At 44.0% G+C, this 15,853-nt stretch overlaps 1 protein-coding gene across 10 annotated transcripts in view; it reads right to left on the bottom strand.

Annotated features, from left to right (window-relative positions):
- PHACTR1 (phosphatase and actin regulator 1) overlaps positions 1–15,853 on the bottom strand; it is a 562,751-nt gene that overhangs the window by 303,489 nt on the left and 243,409 nt on the right. The window contains exon 1 of one of the 10 annotated variants that reach the window (XM_082730208.1): positions 9,625–9,645. The exons of 4 other annotated variants lie outside the window; for them this stretch is intronic. The gene's annotated coding sequence lies outside the window, so the exon portion shown is untranslated. Of the gene's footprint in view, positions 1–7,860; positions 8,101–8,152; positions 8,172–8,342; positions 8,491–9,624; positions 9,646–15,853 lie in introns of those variants that run through there. 5 more of the 10 variants (XM_082730207.1, XM_082730199.1, XM_082730197.1 and 2 more) reach the window with 5 other exon arrangements.

The following is a 15,853-nucleotide window of genomic DNA, read 5'->3' as shown; positions in this document are numbered from 1 at the left end:
ACACGGAACCGTTGCTCCTCAGGGAAATAGAGGCTAAGGTTTCACAATGTTTCCACCAACCGATCAATTTGTACTTCATCTTAAGTGTGTGTCTGTTTGAAGACATCTTATTTAGTATATATTATTGATTCATTAACCTTGAAGTTGGCCAACAGCCCTCTAACTCATTCCCGAACAAAACTTACCTAACGTATTTTCTCCATAAGCACACCACAGCCTTCTTGTGCTTAAGAGCGCAAGAGAACATTTCAGCACTACACTTGGGGACCATTTTAAATAGCAAAGTCACCAACAAAAAGAAAAAAAAAAAGTGGAAAAATGTTAGACTAAATTGACCGTGAAAACAACACATGTTGACAGTCTGAGAGCCAAAACAAGATGGCAGAGCACGGCCCTCTTTGATTTCAGTTGGAAATCTTTTGCTGTTCTGAACATGCCCATGAATGACTGTGAAAGTATCATGAGTATTGATCTTGGGGCTACAAATAAATTTCTGTGAATAAGCAAAACTGCAAATGCAGAACCCATGAATAAGGAAGATTGAGTCTATTTGTAACTACTTCCCAGGTCTGCTGGGTGGGTGAAAGCTATCATCTAAGGGAAATGTTCTATAATTACTAGGCACTCAGCAAGTGAGAGCTAGTTGTTGTTAGTTTTATTATCATTATTATTGAGTTATTGACCATTGCTTGGTTCTGCCTCTTGCAATAACATTGTAACTGATTTTCACACTCATCTTCTCTCTCCATTCACCCCATCCTATGCATACTTTTAAGCTCCCACCATATCCTTCTCTGCTTGATATTCAAATACTTTCCAATATATGTACATCTGGTTTCTTTTCACCTGCTCCTCCCACAAACTGGCCTGCTCACCTGCCTCATGGATGGTTTTGCTTCCTGCTTACTCCCGCTCCTCCCACTCCTTGCTAAAATAGACCTAGTCATCCCTCAAGACCTTTGTTAAAAACATCCCTAAAGCCCTCTCTGGCTGGAATTAATATCTCCTGTTTTTCAACTTCAATTTCTTTTTGTTCTCATGAAGCTGTCATTTTCTGTATCTTCACAAAACTTTTATGTACATGTTGTTTTCTCTAGATAAGGCAGATCTGATTCATCTTTTCTTCCCCTGCAAAACTGTTTGCACAACACTTTGTTCTTAGTTCAGTAGACAGTAAGTGCTTACTGATTAAATACAACAACAATAACAACAACAACAACAACAACAACGACGACGACAACAACAACAACGACAATAAAAGACCAAGGTAGTAATTTTTTTTTCTTGCTTTATATTAAAAAGCCCCACATTTTTATTTAGGAAGTTGTACATGTTTTTTCATGTTTATGGAAGTTGTACATGTTAAGTTTGTTCAAACCAGCTTAAATAAGAGTTCCTAATTTATATTCCTAATTTATCTGAAAGCCAAAGGGAACTGGTATTCGTTTTTCTTGAAGTCTAATGGCGTGTTCCTGACTGGGCCTTCTTAAACCTTTTCAGGCTCCAGATCCTTTTTCAGGCAAGTCACAAACCTTCAAGTCAGTGCTAAGTAATTCAGGCTCGGACATATTCTAAATTGCATCATAGTTTCAACAGCCTCTTTCTAATAACCCAGACAAGAGCACCTGACACTTGGAGAGAACATTGCATTCGAACAGCTTGAAGGTTGGGCAAACTAATTTGGTGCATAACACATTCCTTCCCCTGCCTTTGAAATGGATCCTGGTAGAGGGAAGAATTGTGCACCAAGAATGGAGTGTGTTTTTTGTGCTCAGACAGCATGGGGAGCTGGCTCAGAAAGTATGATCATGATGCTCGCGGAACCAATTCTTTCCCCTTGGGCATGGAGGCATACCTTATTTTTTAAAAAGATTTTATTTATTTATGTGACACAAAGGGAGAGCACAAGCAGGCAGAGCAGCAGGCAGAGGGAGAGGGAGAAGGAGGCTCCCCACTGAGCAGAGAGCCAGACATGGGGGGCTTGATCCCAGAACACTGGGATCATGACCTGAACTGAAGGCGAGGTATACCTTGTTTTTAATGCAAAAGGACATGACAGAGTGTTTTACAAGTTACTAAATATGTGCTTCTTTGTTCCTTCTAATAGAATTTTTTGCCACCACCAGTTTTTTTTTTTTAAGATTATTTATTTATTTATTTGACAGAGAGAGAGAGAGAGAGATCACAAGTAGGCAGAGAGGCAGGCAGAGAGAGGGGGGCGGAGAAGGCTCCCCCCGGAGCAGAGAGCCCCGATGCGGGACTTGATCCCAGGATCCTGGGATCATGACCTCAGCCGAATGGCAGAGGCTTTAACCCACTGAGCCACCCAGGAGCCCCTCCGCCAGTTGTTTTAAAAAGAAAATCAAGGTAAGCCTTGCTTGCATGATCTCCTCATGTCTCCTGTTTGGATCTGACTGGGATGTGCCCTACCTTAGTGTGCAGACGGTCTCCTAACGGTGTGGCTGTGAGCAGTAAGAGGCCACAGGAAGGCAGGGAGCATGTTCACTCATGTACAAACACCTGCGAATCACCCGCTTCCCCTTTCCAGCCTTTTCATGCCTGTGAAGGGAGAAGAGGCATCCGTTCCCCGGGTCCTCTCAAATTTGTGAGGACACCTCAGCCATGCGCTGGACCCCATATCAATTTCTCTAAAATCAAAGGCCTGATATTCAGAAAGAAAATGATGTACAAATATCACTCACATCACACCTTCCTCTCTACTCACGAATTCTGTTTCGGGAATGAATAAATGTGCGTGTGTGCATGCATATACGCGTGCAAGTGTGTGTATTTCTGGCAACCATGTCCCTGAACATCACTGTTCACACTGCTGTGAACCGACTGAAGAAATGGGGAAAAGTGTGGGTGATCGCACTGAACATGGCAGGACCCTGGATGGAAGGACCAATCCTCGACTTCCTTGAAGAGACAGAATATTCAAAGGAAGTGAGAAATGAGCCAGTGAAATACCACAATCCTTTGGACCTCAGAGGAGCATCTGATTCCAAACCATGTGAAAGCCATCCTCCAAGAACAGCTGTCACCACGGAGACACGACTGTGACAGGGACCAGTCTGCTAGTTCTTTGACAGAACACGTGGAAGGAAGTCAGAAATGGGTCTACCCGACCACTTTCCGTGATGTCTCTCCATGGCAATCTGGAGACTTCGTTGTTCCTTTATGGAGATAGCATTTTCCTTTAGGGACCTGATAAATTTCTAAAACAAGAACATACCTTTTAATGAGCTTTATTAATTGGCAGATGTTATGGGCTGAATTGTGTCCCCCCCCCACCAATCCATATGGTAAAGCTCTAACCCCCTCAGTACCTCAGAATGGGACTATATTTGGAGATAGAGACTATGGGGAGGTGAACAAGGTAAATGAGGTCATATGTGTGGACCCCAAATCTCACTGGACTGGTGTCCTTATCAGACGAGGAAGAGACCCCAGGGATGTGTGTACACAGAGGTTGAACACACTCACATGTGAGGACACAGAGAGAAGGTGGCCATCATCAAGCCAAGGAGAGAGGGCTCAGGAGAAACCAGCTCTGCCAACACCATGACCTTGGACTTCTAGCCTCCCGAGCAATCAGAAAATAAGTTTCTGCTGTTTAGGCCACTTAGTCTGAGGTATTGTGTTATGACTGCTCTAGCAAACTAATATATAGTAGTTATTGGATATTCATTAGCTATAGATTATCCAAAGTGATTTTCTTCTTAGTAATACAGAAAAACACCTGTGGGGTTTTTTTTTTTAAAGGTTTATTTATTATTTTAGGGAGACTCTGAGAGAGCACATGCATGCAGGAAAGGGGCAGAGGGGGAGAGAGAATCTTAAGCAGACTGCACACCTAATTCACAGCCCACCCGACGTGGGGCTCGATCTCACAACAACCATGACCTGAGCTGAAATCAGGAGTCGGATGCTTAACTGATTGAGCTACCCAGGTACCCTGAAAATCCCGTTTTTTAGTAATACATATAATCTTCCTTTTTTTGGTCAATTTTCTTTAATCCTAAATAGTTATTAAAACCTACTGACAGGGGCACTGGGTGGCTCAGTCATTAAGTGTCTGCCTTCGGCTCAGGTCATGATCCCAAGGTCCTGGGATCGAGGCCCACATCAGGTTCCCTGCTCTGCGGGAAGCCTGCTTCTCCCTCTCTCACTCCCCCTGCTTGTGTTCCTTCTCTCACTGTGTCTCTCTCTATTAAATAATAAATAAAATCTTAAAAAACAAAAAACAAAAAACACCTACTGACAGGCCCAACTAAAGTTCAAGGTTTCAACAGTGTTGAAGGAATATTCTAAGGTTCTGGTCAATCTCCCCAATTCTGACACAGTCTCTCATTTGTGTCTCTCAGTAACCCTTGGAGGAGGGTAGGGACTACTGTTCCCATTTTATCAGTGAGGAGTGACTGACTCCTGCTACAGGGCTGACTCAGAGAGCTACAGGGCTCTTTGTGGTTTCTCCCACATTCTGCTCCTTTATCTTTTTCCTTCACATTATCATATTTCCAACTTTGGAGCGTTTTCACATTTCAAAATTTGCTTCTTTATTTTTGAATCTTGTGACGTATATGTAATTCTACTGGATTTTTGCTTCTGTTTCTCTTCATTTTAGGCTTTTGTTGTGGAGCATTTCTTTTCTTTTTAAGATTTTATTTATTGATTTGACAGAGAGAGAGAGAGCACAAGCAGGCAGAGCCGCAGAGGGAGAGGGAGAAGCAGGCTGCCCACTGAGCAGGGAGCCCGATGTGGGGCTCCATCCCAGGACTCTGGGATCATGACCTGAGCCCAAGCAAACAATCGCTCAACCAACTGAGCCACCCAGGCACCCCTGTTGTGGTGCATTTCTTAAAAGAAGACACTCTATACCATTCTTCACTGTGCCCTTGTGTGTGTGTGTTGGGAGGGGGCAATTTTTATTCAGTTCATTTTCTTGAAAAGTCCAGGCTCTTCCTAGATCACCTTTTATGAAATCCCTCTCTTAGCATGCTCCTATAGCTATGGGTGCTGAATTCTACAGGATGCAGAATACCCGTGGAATGCAAAACTCAAGGCCTTTTGACATCTTTCTTCTTTAGATTAATTATATGGCTGGTTTTGGACTTTATAGCGTATGCTCAGAAGTTTGTGTGATGGGAGGCATTAAATCCCTATGTTAGGAGACTGCGAGAGTAATACAGAGGTGAGCCTGGAAGGGGCTACACGAGGGTAGTAGATTTCCTGCTGTCCCCACTGGGACAGTCACCCATCTGCATGAGCTGATCCCATGGGCAGACCACCTGTAGGGTGTCTGAGCCCAGCAATTTAGGAAAAAACCAAGCAGCGCCACAACTACTAGCATGCTGAAGCGGGGAAAACCAAGTCTGCTGCACGAAACGCCAAGGACCGGAAGGTATTTGAGACTCTCTAGAGACAAGGTTTTCTTTGCCTTTTTTGCCTCCACACCGGCGTGGTCCCCCGTGAGATCAAGAGCCCTGTGGCTAGCCAGAAGGGCACAGTGAGTCTGGAGACCAGTATTCCTGCCCCCATGCAGCCACTGATGTCGCACGTGGCTTACACCAGTGCAATATTCTTCTGTGGGAAGCATGCGGCAATGATGCCTCGTCACCCAGAGGAATATACATGCTAATAACTTCATTCCAGAACATTCTGAGGATCCCGGATGCTGTTCTAAAGTTGCAAAACATTACTCCTTACTCTCTGGGATAATAAAAGGAAAAAAAAAATGGCCCCATTTTCAACTATTTTGTGGTCATTAAATAGCACAAATCATCATAATAATAGCAGCTACTGTTTATTAGATGCTATTTATGCCAGAATTGTATTAGGAGCTGTTCTACTAATACATAATTTTATTTACTTCCCAGACAACCAACGAGGTAAGTACCGTTACGATTCAATTTTACGGATGAAAAACCAGGCTGAGAAAGGTCAAGAAGCTTACCCAACGTCACTGATTAAATAGGTGGGAAAACAGGAACGCAACCCCAAGTCAGCCTGAACGCAAAAGAGTTAAGCTTTGGAACAAAGTATCCACATTTCCCCAAGGACTGGATTTTCACAAAAGCCTTCCTATCTCCCATCTTCTGACCGGCTGTCCCGTGAACTATTGAACCGTCCCAGAAATGGACCTCCACACGTGGTACCTTGTATCCCAACTGCATTTCCCAGACTGTGCCTCATCCTGAAAGTAACATAAAAATCCTTTGTGAAGCCACAAGTCCCGTTTCTTGGGGGTAGAAAATGTAGGCACCACAATTTCCGCAGGTTGCGAAACTTTAGTGAGTTGGAGTGTAAGGCAATGCACTCGAAGGTAAATTAATTATATGGCTGGTTTTGGACTTTATAGTGTATGCTCAGAAGTTTGTGTGATGGGAGGCATTAAATCCCTATGTTAGGAGACTGCGAGAGTAATACAGAGGTGAGCCCATAAGGGGCTACACAAGGGTCGTAGATTTCCTGTAAAGGTAAAACGAGACGGAGCATGCCATTGTTTTCGGTGGTCTGAAAGGCCCTGACAGATCTTACGGTGACTGGAGGTCGTCCTTATCAATCTCAGTCCTCATTATCTTATTGAAGTGCAGAAATGCAGGTTTTCCATCCACCTCAACGGCTGGATATCTGGATAAAAGGAACTCACTGGGCTGACATTCATTATGGAAGCTGTGCTTTCTCGGGGGACTGGCGTGACCTGCGGAGCTGCCTCTTCTATTAGGAATATTTATAATACTGCGCTCTCTATATTCCAAGCGTGGGCTTTAATTAGAAACCTCACGATGTTATGCCTTTTGGCTCTGTTGTCATCATTCGGTTGTGTCTGTTGAACACCAGAAGAGATGGCAAGTGAGAGGGCCACAGGAGAGAGAGGTCTCTGGAAAGTTCATGATCAACAATATCTTTTCTGTTTCTAAAGGGGGTCTGTGGTCTCCAGGATTTAAGAACCCCTGAGTCAGGTTCATATTTACTGTGAAATCCACACATCCTTTCACAGTGATCCCTGTACCACTCAAAGGAATTGTTTCTATTCGGGCACATTGGCTCGCACAATTTGCCAAAAACTGGGAGTAAGGTGGGGAAGGGGAGAGGGGCAGCAGGAAACCTGAATATCCCTTCTTAGACACACACACACACTTCACAGCACGTTTTCCCTTTGGTTCTAACATCACCATATTTTGTTTAGAGCACCTCAGTGTGGCCAAAAAAGAATAGCAATTAGAAAGGGACTCGGAAACTAACGCTTTGCCTATTTCCCAAGGTTTCTGGGAGTCAGGGAGAAAAAGAATCCGTTGTAGTTTTCTTATTCGTGCCCAGTGAGCTGTTATCAGTTGCCATATTGATTTTTATTGTCACACCTCAAACCTCAAAATGCCACAGCCCGCCATGGGATCTCACAAAATCTGTATTTATCCTTCTGTTTCCCCGATCGGCTTTCTCTTTCAACAGCCACAACTTTTCCCTGCGCCCACCTCCCCTGCAAATAACAACTGCTGACCCGATTTTCCCTTCCCTGTCTCTTTAAGTCAGAAACTTCCTGAGGTTCCAAAGTGCTGCCTGCCTCAGCTCAGTCCAGGGCAAGCCTCCACTGCAGTGAGATTTGCAAGTGAAAAACATCGCTTGCTCGCCAGTTTCCCACCGTGTCCTCTGACTTCCAGGCATCCACTTCCTATACACCAGTGGGCTCCAAGACATCCCAAGAACCGGGTCCAGAGACTGAAAAACCGGATCAATTCAGACTGGCAGCTCCAAAAGGCAAAAATTCCTTAAACCCAATCAAACATAAAACCGATACAAAATCCAAGTAACAAATGCACGGAAAGCAATAAACTTATTTAAAACGCAAATGCCTACCTTACAGATTTCCCAAGGCTCTGTGCTCCCACAAGTATCCTCCTCTCTGGGTCTGTTTTCTGGCTTTCTAATAGCAGTGCGGTCTTAGACTGAACCCACTCTCAAGGGTCAGGCTCTGAAATACACACGCTGCACACACCCAATCAGCCCTTCGGTGCCAGGCAGCCCCTTCGCCTTTCTTCCCGGCCCCGGGCCAGCCAGTGCCAAGTCCCTGACTGCTGACCAACTCCTCCGTAGGACAGAACGGGGGAGGGAAGGGAGCCCTCAGGAGCTGGGGACCGCTTCCACTCACCGTGGACGGGCTGGCCTCCCATCTGGGCGGGAAGGATCCACCTTACCCCTTTGCTAACCTTAAAAACCCCTCCACAGATGGTTTCTCTGGCCTCATTCAGATCCCAGAACAAGTTGGCAGATTCCTCCTGGGGCTCGCAGACCACCGAGGGGCAGCAGCCCTGGGTAGGCAGGACGAGGATGCCTCTTACCTTCACAGAGCCCCAGTTCTTAAAAGCCTGGCTGGAGTCTCCTAGGAGTCATGCATTTTCCTTGACATTGGAGGCAACCAATTCCAGAAGCAGGGAACATTTTGAAATGAAACAGAAAGTAACCTGGTGATTCAGCCGGACCCCCGACCTGCACTGTTGGCTTGTGAGCAAGAGAGTCTCCAGACCCAGCCAACCTCCCCCACCCCCACCCCAGCTGTTTCAGCTTGGAGGAAATTCAGAGAAAACTGCAGCTTGGAAGTCTGGAACTCACAGCCTGGGCTTTTTGTTTTTTATTTTTTAAAGTATTTGTTGAGCTTTTTAACATGCAGTGTGTCTCCTTCTGCAGGGAGTTACTCAGTGAGCCTGTCACCTGACTCACAGCCGCTCCATTATATAATTCAAACTGTGCCTTTTGAGTTCTGATCAGGAAACCACACTCCCCTCCCGACCCCCCCACCCGCCTCCCCCTCCCCCTGCACTGAAGGGGGAAGGCAGAGAGGGAGAAGCTGCAAACACCACTGACAAGTAACCTTTTCTGAAACTTCAGTCAGGGGAGAGGTGTGCTGCGGCTTCACAGTGCATTTTGATTTTCCTTTGGTTTGATTCTTGGGTAGAGGACCTCCTAAATGCCAATGCTGAGTTAGCAGAGATTTCTGAACATGCAACATCTCAAGATGTAACTGTAGCACTTTCCTTGATCTTCTTTTAGGGTGGCACAGATGTGATGTATGACTGAATGAGTTTTCAAATGACAGAGTGCATAGATTTCGAACACCTGTGCAAACGAGCTCTAAAATCTGGAGTGTTTACTACTTTCGCCACACATCTAAGTTCCCTGAAATGCCAAAGGGGTAAATTGGGTTGAGGGGGTCTTTAGCCAACCCCCTTCCTACACCTGACCGTGATCCTCATAAACATTCCCCCAGCGGCCTGGAAGAAGCATCCACCTGAAAGCCACAAGCTTGCTAGGCAAACACTTCTGAAAAGCCAATTCACCAGCCTCTACTTTCTACCAGATTGAAATCCTTAAGGCAAATCTCTGGATATCTTGAAGCCAGCATTGTCCTGGGTGAAGGTGATAAGAATCATCTCAGTCTATCCCAATTTCCCTTTCTCAGCATCTGTGTCATCTCTGAGATATTTATGGAGGGGCAAATATGTTAAAACAGAATTGGCCCACGAACGAGAGGCTCTTTGAGAAACTCAGACGGCATAAATGAGCCTAACACCTAAAGCGTCATGAGACAGAATGATCAACATAAAAAACCTGTTTTTTTCCAACCTGTTTGCTCTGCCCATGTCAAAGACAGGATGACCTGTTTCCGAGGGAGGGGGTGGTGGTGTCCCTCGACTCCCAGTCTTTTCCCAGCCAGGGAGCCTTGTACCTAGAAAGGACTGCTAAAGTCTATGGGAACAAATATTAACACTGATCACCCTTTTTTGGTTTATCCTAGTCTGACCTCTCTCCTCCCTGCCCGCCCCAGCTCTGGAGGTAATATTAGATACCATTACTATATTAAACTGTGTGGACGTTATACAGATACTAGGCCCTAAGAATAACTTTCAATGTCCGTTGTTAAGTGTCTATCCACATAGCCCTCTGAAGTGGGCACGGCATCATTAATGTCCTTATACAGACCCAAAGAAGCCAGTGCCACAGGCAGGAATTACAAGTCAGTTTTCCTTCTCTCAGCGCTCAGTTCTGCAAAGACCCAGACACGTGAAAAAAATATATAAATGTGTATACCTGAATGACAGATTGATGTCTGTTTATTTCACCCCTTCTAGGTGTAGTAAATACAGTATGTTGCCACAGTTGCTATGGTAACTGCTTCTGTCTTAATGAAAATAAGGATACATAGTAAGATAATAGAAACTATCAGGTGGTGAGACCCTCTCCACGAATGGGAAGAAAAGCAATAATATAAAATAAACCCTTGGTCCATACACAATCATTAAATATTGATGCCACAAAAATTGAATTTCCTAGACCAGCACCGTTCAGTAAAAATATGTGAGCCCCATACGTAATTTAAAATTTCCTAGTTGTTGGATTTAAAAAAAAAGTGGAATTAATTTTGGCAATATATTTTATTTAATCCAATATATCCAAAATATTATTTCAATAGGTAATGACCATGAAATTATTTGCAAATTATTTTGTATTCTTTTCTTCATACTAAGTCTCTGAAACCTGATATAATTATATGCATTATATACCTACAACCCACCTCACTTAGGAGCAGCCCTGTTTCAGGTGCTCAGTGGCCACATATGGCCACACCTGGCCACATTGGATGTTCCCACCTCGGACTATATTTGGTCATATGGGGCTTGGAATTTGAAACTTTTAGAAAAATAAATTGCATTCATATGGTTCTGGCCTTATGGCATAAATCAAGTGGTATTCTCTTTGGCAGAGTAAGAAAATAGCAAATAAGCTTGGAATTGAAATGGTATTGGAATGCCTGGGTGGCTCAGTTGGTTAAGCATCTGCCTTCACCTCAGGTCATGATCTTGTGGTCCTGGAATCCAATCCCAAGGCTGGCACCTTGCTCTTTAAGATCAAAGATTTTTTTAAATAACTAAATAAATTTATTTATTTATTTATTTTTAAAGATTTTATTTATTTATTTGACAGAGAGAAATCACAAGTAGATGGAGAGGCAGGCAGAGAGAGAGAGAGAGGGAAGCAGGCTCCCTGCTGAGCTGAGAGCCCGATGCGGGACTTGATCCCAGGACCCTGAGATCATGACCCAAGCCGAAGGCAGCGGCTTAACCCACTGAGCCACCCAGGCGCCCCAAGATTAAAGATTTTATTTATTTATTTGAGATAGAAAGAGAGCACATGGGAGAGGGAAAGAGAGAAGCAAACTCTTCACTGAACAGGGAGCCCAATGCAGGGCTTAATCCCAGGACCCTGAGATCCCAACCTGAGCCAAAGGCAGACGCTTAACCGACTGAGCCACCCAGGTGCCCCATAAAAAAAAATTTTTTTTTAATGTAAAAAAAAAAAAAAAGAAATGGCATTAAAGACTCAGCTCCTTTCATGTCGCGGGAAAATAGAGAAGATTAAAAACTAAATCACAGGTTTATAAAAATTTCCTTCATCGAGTTGTCCCAAACACCCAAGTTAGGGACCTCAGAATCATGTTTGACTGAACTTCCTACACCTTCCTCTGCTCCTTTGAGCCCCTCCAGTAGACCACTAAGTCCGTAGAGTCTACCTGTCACCTCTTCTCCAATTCTAGGACCTGTGTTATCTCCCAGCAGATCCCGAGAGCCTCTGCCTGGGCTCCCTGCCTCCACTCTCTCCCCATTCAGGTGATTTCCATCCTGCCTTCAGTGTGAGTTCACGGTGAAAGCAAACATTTAATCATGTAGCTTGTCGGCTTAAACCCTTTAAAAAAAAAAAAAAGATTTCATTTATTTATTTGTCAGAGAGAGAGGGAGAGCAAGAGAACACAAGCAGGGGGAGCAGCAGGCAGAGGGAGAAGTAGGCTCCTGGCTGAGCAGGGATACAGGCCTCAATCCCAGGACCTTGGGATCATGACCCCAGACAAAGGCAGGGGCTTAACCGATTGATCCACCCAGCTTAAAACTTTTAATTTTTTTTTTTTTTTTCTCAGAGAGAGTGAGCACAGGCAGATAGAGAGGCAGGCAGAGGCAGAGGGAGAAGCAGGCTTCCCACCGAGCAAGGAGCCCGATGTGGGACTAGATCCCAAGACGCTGGGATCATGACCCAAGCCGAAGGCAGCCGCTTAACCAACTGAGCCACCCAGGCGTCCCGCTTAAAACTTTTAATAGCAACCTGTTGCCTTCCAGATAAAGCCCATACTCTCTGCCGTGATACCTTATGTAATCATAAACTGACCTTTAGGGAACTTTCTGGCCCATCTCCTGGCTATGTTTTCTTTGATTGTAGCCTGATCTATACTCTCGACTGTGCCATGATTTCCAGGACAACTTGCCTTTGTTTAGTCTGTTCCTCTGCCAGGAATGTCCTATCTTAAAAGGCCTATCCCTTACCAAACAACCAAATCCTTTGAGCCTAGCTCTAGCATTTACTGTAGGTTTTCTTAATCTTGTAGTCCAAATTAACCACCCTCTCCACTGTGTTATCACTCTACTTTTATACGTAGATGTGTACAACATTTATCACATTCTGTTGTAACTATGTGACATGCTAGAGGAGTATTTCCTCAAGGAGAGGAACAACATACTGTTTACCTTTGAATTTGCTTTGGGACATAGTAGGATCTCAATAAATGCTGGGTGAATTCCAAAACCCTTCCCTTTTCAAGTCCTTCCTTCTTATTGTTGAGCCACTTGGTACATCATCACCATTATCATCACTACATAGCAGCCAATAGTATTAGCTCTACTATGTGCCAGGCACGGTGTTAAGTAAGTTTTGCATACATTTCATGTAATTTCAACCGCAAATCTGCAAGCACAAATCTGGGACTTCTCAATTTTTAACAGCTGTGGCATCTTGAATACCATTTACTTCTTCCAACAAGTGTTTTAAAGTATTCTTTTTTTTTCAAGATTTTATTAAAATTCTAGTTAACATACATTGTAATATTAGTTTCAGGTATAAAATTTAGTCACTTCCACATTTACATACAATACCTGGTACTCATCACTAGTGCCCATCCTTAATCCCCATCACCTATGGAGCCCATTTCCCTCCACCTACTTCCCCTCCAGCAACCCTCAGTTTGTTCTCTACAGTTAAGAGTCTGCTTCATGGTTTGCCCCTCTTTTCTCCCCTCTCTTATGTTCATTTGTTTTGTTTCTTAAATTCCATATATGAATGAAGTTATATGGCTTTTGTCTTTCTCTGACTGACTTATTTCACTTAGCACAATATGCTCTAGTTTCATCCTTGTTGTTGTAGGTGGCAAGATCTCATTCTTTTTGAGGGCTGAGTAATATTCCATTGCGTATATTATATATACACCTCACATCTTCCTTATTCATTCATCAGTGGATGGACATTTGGGCTTTTCCCCTAAGTTGACTATTGTTGATCATGCTGCTGTAAACATCGGGAGGGCCTGCATCATTTTAAGGTCATTCTTATAAATACCATTTATGAGAAGTTGATGTGCAGTTATGACCCTAAAGAATGAGGGATGACAAACCCGTTTGTTAACTTATTTATTAACCAGGCAAATGCATGTGTCTTGTTTTATAGTTTATTGTCTCTCTCTATGAAAGCTTCTAATTCTTAATGGGTTGGGAAAGCAAGAAACCTAACTCAATAATATTTTGTACAGAGTAAGAATACAATGGCTTTGAGGAAGGGCTGAGAAACCTACCATATGGACATCACGGGATGTGACCCTCAGTTTTGTTGCCCAGAATCCTTTCTGGCCTCATTTCTGGATCTCTAGTCATTTCCACATAATTCAGTTTAGGGGGGGGCTTTAAAAAGTAGAAAGACCAACACCGAAAGTTGGTGAGGATGGGGAACCACGATCCTCGCTGGTGGATGATGGAATCCGCCAACATCGCTGGTCGGAGTGCAGAACAGTCCAGCCACTCTGGAAGACAGTTTGGTGGTTTCTTAAAGAATAAACTTCTGCCATGGAATCTACCAATTGCACCCACTGGTATTTACCCAAAAGGCTTGAAAGCTTTTGTCCACACTAAAACCTGCACATGGTTGTTTGTGACAGGTTTATGCAGAATTGCCAGAACTTGAGAGCAACCACGATGTCCTTCAGGAAGTACATGGATAAATAAACTTGGTACATCCAGACAAGAGAAAATTATTCAGCTTGAAAACGAAATGAGCTATGAATGGGGCACCCAGGTGGCTCCACTGATGAGGTGTCCGACTCTTCAACTGTGGCTCAGGTTATGATCTCAGGGTTCTGGGATTGAGCCCCACCTCGGGCTCTGCTCAGCATGGAGTCTGCTTCTGCTTTTACCGCTGCTTGTGCTCTCTCTCAAATAAATACACAAATAAATAAATAAATAAAATCTTCAAAAGCAAATGAATAAAGAAGTGAGCTATGAAGTCATGGAGGAAACTCAAGTGTCTATCACTAAGTAAAAGAAACCAATCTGAAAAGGCTCCATATTATACGATTTCAACTGTACGGTGTTTTAGAAAAGGCAAAACCGTGTTGACAGTAAAAAGACTTGTTGAGGGCTAGGGAGGGGTGTGTGTGTGTGTGTGTGTGTGTGTGTGTGTGTGTGTGTTTGTGTTGTGTGTGGCAGGAATGAGCACATGGAACACAGAGAGATTCTGGGGGCAGTGGAACTTCTCTGTGTGGCCCTGTACTGTGAACATGTATCATCATACATTCATCCAAAGCCACAGAATGTGTAACACCAAGAGTGAACCCTCTTGGAAACGACAGACTTTGGGTGACAATGATGTGTCAAGGTAGTTACTGTAGTAACACGTCAGTGTTGATGCATCAGAAACAAATGCAACACTCTGGGCTCAGATGCTGATAATGGGGGAGGCTATGCGTGTGCATGGGCAGGGTTGGGGGGGGTCTATGGGAACGTTCTGTCCTTTCTGCTCAGTTTTGCTGTGAATCCAAAACTGTTCTAAATAAATAAGGTCTATTGGGAGCACCTGGGTGGTTCAGCCATTTAAGGGGCTGCCTTCGGGCTCTGGGCATGGTCTTGGGGCTCCTGGGATGGAGCCCTGCTCAGTCGGGACTCTGCTTCTCCCTATCCCTCTGCCTTCCCCCCTGCTCGTACTCTCTCTCACAAATAAATAAATAAAATCTTTAAAATTAATTAATTAAAAGATAAAGTCTAACTAAGAAAGAAAAATGGAAGGGCTGCGGAATGGGTTGACCACGGGTGCCCATGGGTCGTGCTCACTCGGTTCTGGGGTGATGTCTTGTTTTCCCACTATGTGGTCAGTTGCTCGAGTTTATTAATATTGTTTTATTACTTTTGTTTCCACAACATCACTAAATAAATGGCAGTGCGTGTACTAAGGGATTAATAAATTCTCATTTAAATGAAATGAAGAGAAAATACACTTGGGCTTCGAATAATAAATACGTATTTCCCTCCACATAAACAGGGTAATAGACTTACTGTCAACAGAAAAGCTATTACTTATGCCGTTTCTGGAGGCTCTGTAGCCTGGACACCCTCAGAGTCAGAGGAGGGTCGTGCTGGGGGCCTGGCTCAGGGCTGGAAGAGTGACTGAGCCTTGGGAAAATTTAACACACTCTTGGACTCAATCTATATGCCACTCCAGGTCAGCCCTTGCCACCACCTGCTGGATTTACAACACCGTGCACGGAGCAGGGCTGCCTCTGCAGGGGGAGGTGCGGTGAGCCTCCATTTCGTTATCTATAAAAAGCAGATTAAGTATATTGTGGGTTATTATGTGTGCTACAGGAGATCCTGTCTAGGATTGCCCGAGGTCTGTGTCCATTAATGCAATAGTTTATTCTTAATATATTTTTAAGATTTATTTATTTGAGAGAGCATGAGCCAGTGGAGGGAAGAGCAGAGGGAGAGAG

Source organism: Mustela nivalis (genome assembly GCF_964662115.1).
Source record: "Mustela nivalis genome assembly, chromosome: 5".
Classification (NCBI taxonomy): domain Eukaryota; kingdom Metazoa; phylum Chordata; class Mammalia; order Carnivora; family Mustelidae; genus Mustela; species Mustela nivalis.
Note: the sequence above shows the minus strand (reverse complement) of the source record. Positions and strands in the feature narration are given on the sequence as shown.